We start from the raw sequence: 17,327 nt of genomic DNA on the forward strand, positions 1-17,327 counted from the left end.
ACCTTTTGCCAGTCCTTCTCAAGCTCTTCCAGGAAATTGAAGAAACAGAAACCCTCCCTAACAGTTTCTATGAGGCTCATATCTCCCTAATACCAAAAGCAAACAAAGACACCACAAAAAAAGAAAACTACAGGCCAATATCCCTGATGAACACAGATGCGAAGATTCTCAACAAAATATTAGCAAATAGAATTCAACAACTCATCAAAAAGATCATACACCACGACCAAGTGGGATTCATCCCGGGGATGCAAGGATGGTTTAACATCCGGAAATCAACATAATCCATCACATCAACAAAAGAAAAGATAAAAATCATATAATCATATCAATAGATGCAGAGAAAGCATTTGACAAGATCCAGCATCCGTTTATGATGAAAACACTTGCCAAAATGGGTATAGAAGGGACCTTCCTCAATATTGTCAAAGCCATTTATCACAAGCCTATGGCAAGCATTGTCCTCAATGGGGAAAAACTAAGAGCCTTCCCTCTGAGAACAGGGACAAGACAAGGATGCCCACTCTCTCCACTTCTGTTCAATATAGTACTGGAAGTACTTGCAATAGCGATTAGGCAAGAAAAAGACATTAAGGGCATTCAGGTAGGAAAGGAAGAAATCAAGCTCTCACTATTCGCAGATGATATGATACTATACTTAGAGAACCCTAAAACCTCTACCAAGAAACTCCTAGAAACAATAGACTCATATAGTAAAGTTGCAGGCTATAGAATCAATACCCAAAAGTCCATGGCTTTCCTATATGCAAATAATGAGAGAGAAGAAAGTGACCTGAGAAAAGCAATCCTGTTCACAATTGCGCCTCAAAAAATCAAATACCTCAGAATCAGCTTAGCAAAGGAGGTAAAGGACTTGTATAATGAAAACTATAAAACACTACTTCAGGAAATAAAAGAGGACACGAGTAAATGGAAAGACATCCCCTGCTCATGGATTGGGAGAATTAATATTGTCAAAATGGCAATTCTCCCCAAAGCATTGTACAAATTCAATGCAATCCCTATAGGGATACCCTTGACATTCTTCAAAGAAATGGAGCAAGCGCTCCTGAAATTCATATGGAACAATAAGCCCCCACGAATAGCTAAAGCAATTCTTGGGAAAAAGAAAATGGGAGGAATCAACCTCCCCAACTTCCAACTCTACTACAAAGCGGTAGTCATTAAAACAGCATGGTACTGGAACAAAGGCAGAGCGGCAGACCAATGGAACAGGGTTGAATACTCTGACATACACCCCCAAATATATGATCATCTAATCTTTGATAAGGGAGCAAGAAATGTGAAGTGGAGCAAGGAAATCATGTTTAACAAAGTGTGCTGGCAAAACTGGATGGCTACATGCAAAAAAATGGGCTTAGACCTCCATCTATCACCATGTACAAAAATCAGATCAAACTGGATTAAAGACCTCAACATCAGACCAGAATCCCTAAGGTACATTGAAGATAAGGTTGGCAAAACTCTCCACGACATTGAAGCCAAAGGTATCTTCAAAGCTGACACGCCACTGGCCAAGCAAGTGAAAACAAAGATAAATAAATGGGACTATCTCAAACTAAGAAGCTTCTGCAACTCAAAAGAAACAGTGACCAAAATACAAAGACAATTTACAGAATGGGAAAGGATATTTATGCAGTACCCATCCGATAAAGGGTTGATAACAAGGATATACAATGCACTGGTTGAACTCCACAAGAAGAAAACTGCCAACCCGATCAAAAAATGGGCTGATGAAATGAACAGAAACTTTTCCAAAGAAGAAATCCGAATGGCTAAGAGGCACATGAGAAAATGTTCAACATCACTAATCATCAGGGAGATGCAGATCAAAACAACAGTGAGATATCATCTCACACCACAGAGACTGGCCCACATCCCCAAAAACAAAAGCAACCGGTGTTGGCGTGGATGTGGGGAGAAAGGGACTCTCCTTCACTGCTGGTGGGAATGCCGACTAGTTCAGCCCTTTTGGAAAACAATATGGACGATTCTCAAAAAGTTAGAAATTGAGCTCCCATTTGACCCATCAATACCACTCCTGGGAATATATCCCGGAGAGGCAAAAAGGTATAGTAGAGATGACATCTGCATTTCCATGTTCATTGCCGCTCTGTTCACAATAGCCACAATATGGAAAAAACCAGAGTGCCCGAAAACAGATGATTGGCTAAAGAAACTCTGGTATATTTACACAATGGAATACTATGTAGCTGTCAGAAAACATGAAGTCATGAAATTTGCATATAAGTGGATCAACATGGAAAGTATCATGCTGAGTGAAGTGAGTCAGAAAGAAAGAGACAGACATAGAAAGATCACACTCATATGTGGAATATAAAGTAGCTGAAAGGTACAAGCTTACAATGTTGTGATTCCTGGCAGACATTTCACTAGACTTAGTTACTAAAATACAGAAATCCAAAACTATGCTGCTGCTAGTGCGGCCTCCTGACCTCATATATCTTCATTCTCAGCAATGGAAAACAAATTACCAAATGCTTTCTTTTCAGCAGATCGACTTTAGGGGGGAGAAACTCCAAATTAATAATAGTGAATTTTTTATTAAAATATTGAATGTAATCAAAGTAGAGTGAAAGTAAAGTGAAATTTACCAGTTACACATGCGGGGTGGGGTGCTGGGGAGGTGGGGGGAAGGGGGGAGGTATATTATGATTCTTGGTGGTGGAATATGTGCACTGGTGAAGGGACGGGTGTTTGAGCATTGTATAACTGAGACTTAAACCTGAAAGCTTTGTAACTTTCCACATGGTGAATTAATAAAAGAAATAAAAAAATAAACATAAACGTAAAAAAATTTAAAAAATAAAAATTAGGGATGATGTTATTAAGTCTGACTCAAAGGGATAGTAAAGAATTTGGGAAATAGTGTTGGAAAGTACTTAACAATTTTATGTTCAAAATTTTTTTCTAAAAAATGCTTTAAGACTTTGTTGAGATTGGCCAATGAGAGTCAAAAGACAAGAGTGACATTAAGGAAAGCCCTGTGATGGAATGGAGCAAAGGACAGATTCTCGGAGGAAGACTCAACATTATCTGGGCAGATTCTGAAGCCAAGCTCTGAGAGTGCAGGAGGAAGGATGTCTGCCAAGAGAAAGGCGGGGGGCCCTTGAGTGACTTTTGGAAAACAAAATCTTTTGAGGCTGGTGATGTCACTTTGCAGTTATGTCCCCTGTTTCCTTTCTGTCCTTCCCTCAGCCTTTCTCTATAGCAGGAACTTTTATTCTTCTTGTTCTTGTTCTTATTCTTGTTGTTCTTGTTCTTATTCTTCTCCTTCTTCTTCTTCTCCTTCTCCTTCTTCTTCTTCTCCTTCTTCTTCTTCTTCTTCTTTTCTTCTTCTTCTTCTTCTCTTCTTCTTCTTCTTCTTCTTCTTCTTCTTCTTCTTCTTCTTCTTCTTCTTCTTCTTCTTCTTCTTCTTCTTCTTCTTCTTCTTCTTCTTCTTCTTCTTCTTCTTCTTCTCTCCTTTTGTGCACTATGGTTTGCAATACAGATACTGAAAGGAGACGGACTTATTCTTCCATAATTATTTTGCGGGGGGTGAGGGGAAGGTAGGGTTGGGCTATACCCAGCATTGCTCAGAGCTACTCCTTGGTTATGTAAGTGTGCGTGTGTGTGTGTGTGTGTGTGTGTGTGTGTGTGTGTGGTGTGCAGGGCTGGAAATTAAAACGGGGTCACACATATGCAAGGCAAGAGCCCTAAACCCTGTACTACCTCCTAGGCTACTGCAGAATATTGTATTTTGCTGAAAAGAGAAGGGAAATGGGAGAGAAAATATCAAGGGAAGTGCTTGATTTTTTTTTATGAGAAAAACTGTTTTCCAGGTGGCCAGTCAAGAATCAATGGGAAGACACATTAAAGAAGAAATGCTTATGGGACAATTGTCCTGGAGACAGCTGGGGGCGTGAGGACCAGAGCGGTCTGGTTGGGTGAGCTTTGAGAACCCAAGCCAGCTGGGTCCAGGGTAGGGTGTTGGAGAATTCTGCTGATGAGGTCATCTCCACAGGCTGAGTTTCAGTTTTCACTGTGGTGAGTGCACTGCAGGGGTCACACAGTGGTTTGCAGCAAGGGAGCTGGCCTGCGCGTCGGAGGCACATCTGCAGATGTTATGTGGCTGGTGGGGTTTACGTGGAATCGAGGATCTCAGACTCTGCCTGCCCTGTAGGTTTGTACCTTGTAGGAATATTGAAGCCAAGATTGTGAGACATTCCAGTCCTTCGAGAGTAGTCTGAGCTTGGACTTGACTCAATTTTTGTTTGCTCTGATTTTTGTTTTGTTTCACATGTAAGGTGGAAAGTGGGGTTGGGGATGGGATAGTCAAGTGCAAGAGAAGCTCATTTGGCCCTGGGACGTTCAGAATGAGAGGAGAGCGTGGCAGTGGAATGTAGGAAATGGCACAGGAAGCCGTCTTCGTCTGCGTCTGATGAGGAGGACAGCCGTCACCAAACCAGCGAGGCCAACATGTAGATTGGGCATAGGGTAAGGGATCAGAGGCCAGGAAGCCTCTGGCTTAGTTTTCACTCTAAAGGGGATTTTTATTGGTGTTGTGAAGACAATGGGACTCAGAGAACAGCAAAATAACAGTTGTTATCTTCTTTTTGTTTGTTTGTTTGTGTTTGTTTGGCGGCCATGCACAGAGATGCTCAGGGCTTACTCCTGGCTCTGTGCTTAGGGATCACTCTTGGCAGTGTTTGGGGAACCAGAAGGGGTGCTAGAGATTAAACCTGAGTCAGCCGTGCACAAGACAAGCACCTCACCCACTGTCCTCTTACTCCAGGCCCATGGCAGCTTTTAAATTCTTCAGGTGCTTCTCCTTTCAATGGCTACCTTGCCAGGACATATGGATGCTCAGATCTCCGCCACCGCCCCCCCCGCCCCCGCACACACACCCCCTGTTCACCAACACAGTCAGCCTCTACCTCCCTTACAATGATTGACTCCTCGGCTCCCTGCCATTCTCTGGGTACCAATCCCTGAGGTGCAGGATGGACAAAGCAGAGGGTTGTAACAGGAAAGCAAGAGAAATTCAAGTTTTGTTCCTCTACTCCTCCTTTTCACCTTAAGCTGGCAAAAAGGATGGCAATTTCCTATGGCAAAAAACCTAAGCTAATGTTCCATGGATGCTGTAATCTCCTAGGCCCCATCTCTAACCTGGCAAGCCTGGAAAACATGGAACATTTACATATGAAGAAAAAAAAAAGACCTTTAGATTAGCTGATGTTTTGTTTGGAAAATCTATGGCCCAGCCTGGAGATAGTACAGTAATGCAGTTCCTTCATGGTGTGGGGGATACTGTGACATTTCCTAAGCATAATAGCCTCAGGGTTTCTCACAGCGGAAAGTGTCTGGAGGAAACCTGCAAAGAGTTGTTTTGTAAACTCAACAGAAACTTAAGATAAAAATGTCATTTTTGGCTCTTGTTGTAATAATTGCTTAGAGAGTACCATATGTGTTTTCTGAAAGACTTTAGAACAAAATATTTAATCTTCTGCATACTGTAGGCTATCTGTAACATTTTTAGTAGGAAAGTTCCACTTTTAACACATTTCTGGCATTCTCACACTGTAAGTAATTTTATTGACCTCTCTACCGTGATAAACCTCAAGATACATATATACATAAATACATATATATATATATATATATATGTATACCTTTTACCAAGAGCCAAGGACATGAACAATGTCCTAGTGACCCCACCAGGAAATTCTAGAACCTTTGTCCATGTGGGTGGGGGCTAATGGGTGTCCAGTCACTCTTGCATCCTCATAACTTGCCCAATGCTTTCTTTAAATAGAGCATTCCCTAATAATTTGGAAAAGGAGTAAATGGGAAGCATGCCTAAGAGTTCTACATTTATTTGCATAAACCACTGCATATAACACTAAAAAAACACTTGGTTATAACTCGAACAGGTTATTTTCTTAATCAGGTACTTACTTTAAATAGGTGGCCAGATACTTATCAAAGTAACAACACATTTCCTGGACCAGAGAGTTAGTACAGGGTGTGGGGCACTTGCCCTATGTATAGATGACTTGGGTTCGATCCCCAGTACTGAAAATGGTCCTGAAAGAACTTCCAGGAATGATGCTTGAACATAGAGTCAGGAGTTAAGTTCCTGAGCACTGCTAGGTGTGACCGAAACAGCAAAATTTCCAAAAATTTCTTCTGGGTTGGCACATGTCTATCTTTACATTGAGCTCATGGATTCTGCTTTCTTCTACATTTAGCTGTTGAATTCCCTCAACACCCTGCAGACATGTCGAGGATGTCATTTGTAACAGATTCAAGAGGGGGCTTGGGTCTTGACCACAATGTTCCCAAACTCTGTTTTGTAAAACAATAGATGACTCATGATGTTAATCAAAGTTTGCCAGAAGATATTTATACTGGCCAACTTTAGGAAATGCATACAGCTTTTGGAGACCCCACATCTGGGAGAATCTCACTGTATATCAATGTATGAAGGGCTCTAAAAAGAAATCTGTTCAATTTCATTTACTCAAGCACTCATTTTTTTAAACTATGGAATCTATTTCTAGTAGTATTAAGTGTTCCATATAAACGGCCTAGAATAGACTGCTTCGCTCTCTATTTATATCATTGTACTAATTTCTAATATATTCTAAATAAAATTTAAGAATCAGGAAAATGAAATTTGAACTTTATTTCCTTTATGCTGTTTGTAGGAGTTCTTTTCATTTCTTTAAAATATACAGAAACCTCAAAAGTGTATGAAAATATATGTATGAAAATGCTTAAAGAGCTAATGGAGTTCTTTGGTTTCCATTGTATGTTTTTCTAAGCCAAAAATATATATTCTTTGGGAAATAGATACAGCTACACATTTTAGTGACCACTTTAATTTTATCTGTGATAATTTCAAAATTCTCAAATGGCATGCTACATTGTCGTCATATAGAGCTCATTCCACTTTTAGTATAAAGTGTACAGTTCTCTCGTATGGGCAGAAAATATATCCTGACATACTCACATGCCACAGAATATAAAACATCTTTGAGATGAGAGAAAATTTGATATTGTCTGTGTCAACATGTGTGGACTGTACTTAATAAGAAATTGGAATTCTGTTTCTGTTAAGCTCACATACATTGTTCCCCCCTTGGGGAAAAAGATATGCATAGTCAACATAGGAACGGAACCGCTGAGCACTCCTAGTCCTCATGTAATTTATTTCAGAATCTAGATGCATTATACATTCTAAAGAGTTTGTTGCACTCAAAATTGTAAAAGTTGAGCAGCTAAACTGCAAATATAAGCGACACATATAACCGGGAAATCACTGTTCATTCTTCTTACCTGTGTTCTGAAGGTCAGAAAAATTATTGTTGGATTCTTTCCATGGAAATGAGAGCAACGCAGAGCAGTTTATGGTTGTACAAGTCTGATGCTGCTTTCTTCAAGAGGATTTAAAGGGGGAAACAATCACAAAACAGCTTGGCAGTGTAAGTTCTGGAACTAAACTGTGCTGTCTGATTTCCTGTTTGAAAGGGGGGCGAAAAAGCTCTTGGACTTGATATCCTCTGAATGATGAACTACATAGACACTAAAGAACAGAATCTAAAACATGCACAATTAGGAACTATCACTGCCTTACTCTTTCAGTCCTGAGGAGAGCATACATTAAAGATGAAAGACATAAGAACACGAGTGTACTTGTTTTCAGTCTTTTACAAGAACTCATGGAAATGCCAAAAGAGCTGGAGTTTCACAGACCATTGAGAATTTGGATCCTTGAATATCAAGTCCTTTGTAGGAATCCAAAATTCCCAGACAATTATGATTTCAAAGCAGTCATCTGGAAATTAGGGGGACAATCATATTCTGGTTAGCTTAATACCTACATACTTAAATGTTAGTATTCATCTCATTATGCACTTGCAACCACAGGACATACACCGGACTTATTAACAGGGAAAGCTCTCTAAGATGGACCTTCCTTTCTGTTAACGAGGTCCCAAAGTTTGTCTTTTTAGATTGTTTCTCCAGGATAGATTGTTCGGAGTTTCAGGAATAATGTAAATGCTGAGAGAGGGAGGCTACGTGAGCAAAAATTTATCTTGTGAATGAAACCGGGGAAGAGATAGTATTCCATGCATTTATTGGGGTGGGGTGGTGGGAGGTTATATCAAGTGGTACTCAGCTGCTACGCCCTATTCTGTGCTCTGAGGTCACCCTCTGCCTGGGGAAGCTTCCTTCTTGCCTTGCATATATTCAATCAAGTAGTAATGGGGGGGCATGAGGATCAATATCAGATTAAAGGTGATACACAGACAGTGATAGAGAGTCTTGGGTATTTGGTTGACAATGGGGCACAGTAAGTCACTCTTGTAGCCATATAACCCAAACTATGATAAAAATTTTTATTTTAATAAAAGAAAAACAGAGAAGCTTTTCTGGGGGGGGTCAAGCATGCTGCTTCCTATATAATTGTCTTTTTCAGGGAATACCTACAGGAAGATGGCATCCCTCAGACTCTTTCTGTGGAGTTGGGGCTATGAAACTGGGCAAGGAGGTGTGCATGGGGGCGATGTGCCAACTCCTAGGCCTGGTGTTTGAAAATATTCTGAAAGCAGTTCAGATCCCTGATCCTATAGGATGGCTGATACTCAAGGACATTCAGAGGAGGCATTGTATTATGGTTACAGGGTCCTGTCTGTTTCAGCAACTAGCATGAATTATGCTGACCAAAAAACTCAGAATATAATTCAATAAGGAAGCAGCAGTTCAGGTACTGCCATTAAATTCGGTCCTGTAAAATAGTTTCATGTTGATTGATCTCATCGATAATGGGAGTTAAAACATGTTTACATGCCCTCAACCACTTACAAGGATTGTTGTATTACATAGAAACAAACATTAAAACCTGAATTAACACGTGAAGGAGTCACAGTTTGTAATTTTGTTCGCCTTAATGGAAACTTTATTCACAGTCAGATTTTCTATTTCGGCATGAAGCATTCTTTTCGGTCTTTGGCCTCAGGGATTTTGCAAATATAAATTATAGTTTGATTTTTAGAAATTATATTCCATAGATATAAGAGTTCTTGTAGAATTTAGAGTACAAAACAGCTAAGGCTACTCAGTGTTTAATCTGTATACGTAAATCTTTTGCATTTAAGTCCAGCTCAGTAACAATTAATCTGAATGCCACATTTTCACTGAGATGGAAAAATGGAATTTGAAGTCACATTTATGTTGTAAAGAAAAACATGAATCATTTGCTTCAGAAATAATAGACTGGAAAAGACACTTTTGAATCTCAGAACAGATTGCTCTGTCTGTCTAGCTCATTAAATGGAGCAGGGAGCGACCCAGAGGAGAAAGCAACGGCCTTAATCTCTGCCAAGATATTTTCTGACAATTAGTGTCTATGACCAGAACACTAATCAGAAATCATTTGGCCTTTGGATTCAGTGTTTTAATTTGTAAAATGAAAAAAAATCCCTAGCTGACTACATCACATGGTTATTTTCACTTATAAAGAGACAATATTCATAAAAGTGCTTTTAAGTACTATCATCCCAGGACAGAAAAACAGGGGCCAGGAGGACTGGAACACGGTTGGAAGCTTGTGACAAGGATGTGGAGGGCAGAGGGTGGTTATGATGGAGAAGGGACACCATGGCAATAATAGTTGGAGATGATCACTCTGGACAAGAATTGAGTGCTGAGTGTAGGGGAAGGGATATGCATGATAACATTTTGTATCTGTAGGACAAACGATAATGCTGAAGGGGGTAAGGAGAAGGAGAGAGGGAGAGAAGAAAAGTGCCTGCCATCGAGGCAGGCAAGGGGGGGGTTGGGAAATGTACACTGGTGAAGGGACGGCTGTTGGAACATTGTATGACTGAAACCTAATCATGAACAACCTCCTAATCGTGTATCTCTCAGCAATTCAATTAAAAATAAATTAAGATATTAAACATTTAACAGGTAAAATGGCACACTGCTGTCATCAAAGAATGATTCTGCATTAGAAAGTCATGAACCAACATGGAAAAAAGCACAAGCATGCGTGCCATTTCTTCAGAGGGCAGGAGGTGCCTTCCAGGGACTCATCTCCCTGGCTTATTCCTTAGCACCAAGAGGCTGGGTCCTCAGTGCATCAAACCAAAGACCCGACAGAAAAAGTCACAAGCCCTCTTCTCCAATCCAGCTGACAGGTAACATCGATTGCGTTTCCGTAGCATAGTATATTCTTTGATACAACGTGAAAATGGTATAATATGATTTCAAATGTAGCTATAGTTATTGAGTTATGCAATAACAGCCTTTTTATTTTATTTTAAATTTTATTTCTATAAAGTTGTTCACAATATTTGATGACATTTAATATTTGAGCACCAATCCCACCACCATTATACCTTCCCACCACATTTCGATCCCGAACCCCAAACCGTGCCCCCAAAGCGGAACCGAAATAATTTATTTTGTGTTGCTTATTATGAATAATCCACCAAAAATGAGACAAAAAAGGTTTCTTAGAGGAAAGTGTATGAAGATTGTTGAATTTCTCCCAGGAGCCATTAAGCCCTTCTATAAGAGATTGTTGTCAAAGATTGAGCTTGTGTGCTTATATATATATGTATATATATGTATTTATGCATATATATGTATCTGTATAAATATATTTCCTCCGAAGATTGGTTGCCTTCCACTTTAAACCCCATCAGATACGGTGTGCTACTCTTGGTGTAAGTGTGGTGTAAAGTATGAGATGTCCAGGAATAGATTCCCTCATGGGCGAGGCCCCTCTGAGCATGCGGAGAGCAGGCTTGAGTGTGGTAACTATTGAGTTCTGGAGGTTTCCAGCTGTCGGAACTGAGTTTTTTGGGGCTGGGAGGAGCCTCACCCGCCTCCCCTGTGAGTTGCCCTGAATGAAACAGGTCCGGCAGCATGGCTATGGCGCATTGTAATGTGCTTTCTTCTGGGAGATTCATAATGAGTCTCTGGACCATGGCAGTTGATGAGATTCTATGGCTCTAGCTGCAGCTTGTGAATGACTGCCAAGATGCAGGGGAAAAAAAGGCAGATGGAGGGATGTCACCCATTCCCAGTTCCAGTTCCTGGAGTTTTCAGTCACAAGTCCTGCATACGTGGGTTTTTCTGCAGATGCAGTCATGGGTGAAGCTCATCTGAGCGCGTGGAGAGTGACGGTGAGCGTGGTGGCAGTTGAGTTCGGGAGGTTTTCGGCTGCTGGTGCTGGAACAGTCTTTTTATTTTACTGTGCTTTTGATCTCAATGGTTATTTATACCTTCTTATTAGGTATTATAACTATAATAATAACTATAATAACTATATAACCTCAAACTCCATCACTCCATTCTGATGCCCACCTTACCTTGGATAACACAACTTATTTTTTTATCTTTTTGGGTCTTTTTGGGTCATACCTGGTGATGCTCAAGGGTTACTCCTGGCTTTTCACTCAGGAATCACTCCTGGTGGTGCTCAGGTGACCATCTGGGGCTCGAACCTGTTTGTATGCAAGGCAAGAGCCCTCCCTGCTGCACTATTGTTCCGGCCTCTTGTTCTCTATTTTTATCCAACAGGTTAATCTTTTTGAAGATTCCATTTATGATACCATGATAGTATATAATCTTTATCTATCTGACTTATTTTGCTTGATATGTGCTCAGGGTCGAATCATGTTGTAAATGGAAACTGTTCTCTTTTCTCTTTGATGAATAAAATTTATGTTTAGTTTTTTGGAGTGTAGCTGGCAGTTCTTGGGTCTTACTCCTGGGTCTGAGCTTAGGGATAACTCCTGGTAATACTTGGGATATGTGGTGCCAGAGACCAAGCCCAGGTTTACCCAGGTGCAAGGCAGCATCAATCTGGAATAGTCTCTGGTCCTGCAGGATTGTATTTTCAAGTGTGTCAACATGTGTTTGAGGTCTGGGATGGCACAAAATTAAAAATTGGTATTACATGCCAACTGGTCCAGACTTTTTGGAAAACAATATGGGAATTCCTCAAAAAAACCCTAGAAATTTAGCTCCTATACAACCCTATAATAACACTTCTTGGAATATACCTTAGGGATCCCAAAACACACAGCAGAAATGCCATCTGCACTCCTATGTTCATTGTAGCATTATTCACAATAGCCAGAACCTAGAAACAACCTCAATTTCTGAGACTGATGACTGGGTAAACTATAGTACATCTATACAATGGAATACTACACTGCTACCAGGAAAAATGAAGTGATGACTTTCGCTTATGAATGGATGGACATGGAGAGTATCATGTCAAGTGAAATGAATCAGAGGGAGAGGGACAGGCATAGAATGATTGCACTCATTTGTGGGATATAAAAATCGTAGTATGAGATTATTACCCAAGGATGGTAGAAACAAGGTCCAGAAGTACTTGACCGCAGTTGGAAGCTTGGCACAAGTGGGGTGGGTAAGAGAGGGCAGTTAGGAAAGAGAAGGGACCACTATGACTGCAACAGTTGGAAATGATCATTGTGGAGAAGAATTGAATGCTGAAAGTATGGAAAGGGATATAAATAAATGATAACCTTCCAGTACCTGTATTGCAAATCATAATGCCCAAAAAGAAAGAGAAAGAGAGAGGGAGAGAGAGAGGGGGGGGATTATCTGCTGGTGAAGGGACAGATATTAGAACACTGTATGACTGAAACTCAACCATGAAAATTTGTAACTATGTATCTCATGGTGACTCAATTTTAAAACTGTGTATTATCATAGGATGTTCTTGTCAGGTACTTACATAAGCAAAATATAACAACAAAATTTGTAAGGTACTTCAAGGGAAGCATCAAGAAAAGAAAAACAAAGGATAATATATAAAGTGAGAGAAGAAACTGAGATTTTTCCTTCCTGAGAACTTTGGGGCTTGACACCTGGTGTTCAATCCCAGAGAAAAAATGGCATTTTTTTTTGCCCCTGAATTAATTAGCCCTTGAAGATAAAGAACATAGGCAGACTTCTCTGGAGAGGCTTTCAAAACGAGGAGAAAAAGCACCTCATCAGACAAAAGTCACATGACACAGATCATAAAATTTCTCCTGAGCTGGATTTAATTAGGAATTGCTGGAACTATTTGGCATGCAAACAGCAGCTGTCAAATGTGCAGAGCATTTCCCAGCCTTCGAACAGCTGTACATAGTTTTTCTTTCCCTTTCCAACTAGACCTATGTAGAAAACCTGTTATGTTCTGGCAAGGGCTGGAGTTGTTCTCATGAGCTAATCAGATCATCTTAGACAGTACAAGAAAAAGATGTGAGTCTTTTAGATCGAAACAATCCCCTTTCCGCCTCCTTTTCTTTCTTTCTCTTCCAGTGGTAGCTTTCACAGAACGCTTTCAGTGTAAGCTTGTGAAGTTTTGGGGAGGGAAAGTACTTCAAAGCCCCCTGAAAGCCCTAGAAGTGCCGTGGAGGTTCAACCATCCTTTAAAAAGGTAGAGAATTATGCCCTGCTCATAACTGAGCAGGAGCACCTGCAGCACAGGCTTTCAGAAAGCGCTTCTCACTCCAAGGAGGTGCTAGAGCAGGAGATCTTTAAGTTGGTGTGAAAAATTTTTCTGCTGGGGTTCAGAGGAGAGCCCTTCTTGCCAGTGTCTGCACAAAAGCTCGGTTCCTAGAACTGTCTCTTGCATGAGTGTGATTCCAGTGGCACTGCAGTTTGGGATCCCCAGAAATACCACAAAGGTGGCATCTCCAGGGCACGGCGATCAAGTGACCAAGCCCTGGCAAATGCTGCAGCCCAAATGCACACAAAGTGCCACAGAGTGTGAGCACATGCGCAATGCCTGTAATCAGGAGTGTGTGATTCCTGGGGAAGACAGAAGCAACAACAATGACAATAGAACAAGAAAGAAGGAAAGAAAGAAAGAAAGAAAGAAAGAAAGAAAGAAAGAAAGAAAGAAAGAAAGAAAGAAAGAAAGAAAGAAAGAAAGAAAGAAAGAAAGAAAGAAAGAAAGAAAGAAAGAAAGAAAGAAAGAAAGAAAGAAAGAAAGAAAGAAAGAAAGAAAGAAAGAAAGAAAGAAAGAAAGAAAGAAAGAAAGGGAATGTTGTTGGAGGGGGTCTTCCCAAGTGGTGCTCAGTCAACCCAAGGGCCCAGTGATGAGTCTTGGCCAACCGGGCAAGCAATTCAATGCAAGGACCTGGGGATGCATTGCTGGTCAGTCCCGGCAGTTCTGAGGCTTCCAAGGACACCCCCTCCACCCCAGTGGCGCTCAGATTCCTCCAAGCCTGCACCCGGCAGTGCTCAGCGGGACCCGTGCTGGGGATAGAACCCACATTAGATGTGCGCTCCATTCATTATGTATCTCTGGGGGAAGGGCATTCTTTGAAAAATCATGGGAAGCCATCATTAACAGTCTTGTAAACCACAGAACCTCATTCAATACCAAAATATGTTGAAGAGAAAGAAGTCAGAATGATGGGGTGGGCTTCTCTGAATTTTAATGTGTTATTGACACACTCTTTGGAACAGTTCTGAATTCTTTTGTCAGAGACAAATGTGAAATCTTCTCACTGTAGAAAGATGGGTTTAAATATGGAGCTTATACTTTTAAAATTTATTGGAAAAATAATAACAAAATAAGATGCATAGAGTGCCAATATTATTTCCCTGGTCAGTCACCAGACAAATGGGCCCTGTTGATGGTGCAGGTTTCTGGTGGGTCCTTCCCTCTATCAGGGGAACACTGAATCCAAGGACATGCTCTCCTGCGATCAGTAGTATTATGTCTTGTTCCATAAAGGAGAACAATGTATGTGGGCATGACTCTGTGTGTGTGTGTGTGTGTGTGTGTGTGTGTGTGTGTGTGTGTGTGTGTGTGTGTCTTTCCCCAAAGCAACTCAAAGCTCGACATAATGATCAAGCCTATGTTTGCAGCACTCCGGAGGATCTGATCCATTTCGGGCAAGAGGTAGAGAAGGGTTTACTTGTGGCTGCTGAACGTGGATGAAGAAGGGATGAGACTGTTACTCCATGCTGCTACGCTCCTCTGCTTATGCTGGTTCAATGAGACCAGGCAGGGTAGCCACAAAGCCTCTCAGAGAGGGCTTCAAATATGTGATTTGGAGCACTGTCAGTTGCAGGAGCAGGCCTGTTGGTCCCCAGAGGACAGGCCCATCTGGAGCAAACTGCATTACAATAAAATAGAGGGAGTCAGCATTCTCAGGATGTGAAGTTATCTTGAGAACGAGCTGTACACTGCTTTATCCCGGGTGAACAAAAAGTTGTGTGCACACTCAGCTAAGAAGCATGTAGTCCGTGCCACGCACCAATGTCCCTGTATGTCCCTGTGTGCATCCTGGAACACAGGTGCCCCTCACTGGACATCTCATCAAGGTTCCTGTATGTGCTGCGGAGGACTTTGTACTGTGCCTAGCAGGCAGTCCGACGGGGCTTTGATTGCCACTCTCACAGTGAACCTTGAATATGGGAAAGGGTGTGAAACAGACACTGTCATTCTCAAAATGTGGTCTCTGATCTTCCAAAGATAGAACTGTTTAAAGCCCCTCAAAGGGGATTATGGAATTGCAGACCTCGGTTTCCGGTCCAAATGTGCTGAATACACATTTCTCCTCCTCCTCCTCCTCCTCCTCCTCCTCCTCCTTCTTCTTCTTCTTCTTCTCCTCCTCCTTCTCCTCCTTCTCCTCCTCACTCTTTCTCCTCCTCCTCCTCCTCCTCCTTCTCTCCCTCCTCCTCCTCCTCCTCCTCTTTCTTCTTTTGTCTGGACAGTTCATCTACTTGGAGGGAAATATATAAATTATTTTTTCAACTTCTTTTTAAATTAATTTGTTAATTTAATGTAGACAATACATTTTATTATAATAAGAAAAGTATGGAAGCCTAACAATAATGCAGGGAGGTAAAAAAGCAGTTATCACTTAATGACAACAAAGATAATTGGTTTATATGAAGGAGAACTTACAATTTTAATCTTTAATCAGATTGTTTTTTCTTGTGTCGGATTCCCAAGTGGTACTCAAGGGAACTGACAACCACTTCTGGCAACTTTTGATGAAGCAGGTCAGCATTTTAATGTTAAGGCCTGCGGATATAATGCAGCTCCTTTTTTAGATGCAATTAATAAATGATCTCACTCAAGCTGATAGGATTTTACCAATAATTATACAAAATGTCAAAATTATAAATCTTTTATCTGATAGAAATTTTGAATGAGTTATTTCAAAAAGAGAATACAAAAATCATATGCATCCTATAACGTTTTTGTTATTTATTTACTGAGAAATTGGTGGACCAATATACAGTTTATTTACCAAACTATTCAAAAGTAAATTCAATGAAATTCAATTAAAAGTAATTGATTCTTCAAAGCAAAAAAGTAACATGTGTTATAATGGAAGAAAGCTTTAGACTGATTATCTGAAAATTTTAAAACCTGTAAGTAGAAGACTTCAGACATGTTCCCATATGTCAGTGAGTTTTTCATCATTTTTTCTAATGCAATTTAAGGTTGGTATTTTTGTAAGAAATAGCAAATTTCAATGTAATCTTATTTTTTCCCCAAACATGAATATTCTTTTATTGTTTTGGAGTCACACCTAGCAGTGCTCAAGGTTTACTCCTGGCTCTGTGCTCAGGGATCATTCCTGACAGGCTCAGAGGACCACATAGGGTGGTGGGGATCAAACCCAGGTTGGCCATGTGCAAAGCAAGTGCTCTTTCCGCTATACTGTCTCTCTGGTCTATAACATTTTCTTAAAAGCAGTGTTTTATAACTAAGAAAATATATGTTGACAAACAGTTGACAATTTTCATTAGACCATAATATTATCAGTTTAAATCTTTCTTCAAATGTTAAAATGTGTAGTTAAACGGGAAGCGTTGCTGAAAGTAGGAATTTTCAATTCTGACTCTCTTCTTTCATATTGAAGTCTAAAAATAACTCAGGCTAAATATTATCATGAATGTTGCCCTTTTGATTTCACTCATAGTAGTTTTACTTGATATTTTTCTAAGGCAAAATGTGTCTATGATTTGTTTGATTGTTTTATTGCATGCAGATGCTGCAAAATCATAAGCATTGATTTTATGGAGGGTATTTCAACATAGGGTATTCATTTATCTAATCAATAAGAAGAACATGAAATATAAAATTCAAAATCAAGATATGCTGAAGCTTATCACTTGATGATCAAAAGTAAACCATTGCATTAGTTGCTTTATTCCTTCTATAACAGCCCGTGTCATACTTAATAGCTGAAGACAACACATTTATTATATTCGTGGAGGTCTAATGCTCCAGGCAA

This window comes from Sorex araneus, chromosome 1 (genome assembly GCF_027595985.1).
Source record: "Sorex araneus isolate mSorAra2 chromosome 1, mSorAra2.pri, whole genome shotgun sequence".
Taxonomy (NCBI): Eukaryota; Metazoa; Chordata; class Mammalia; order Eulipotyphla; family Soricidae; genus Sorex; species Sorex araneus.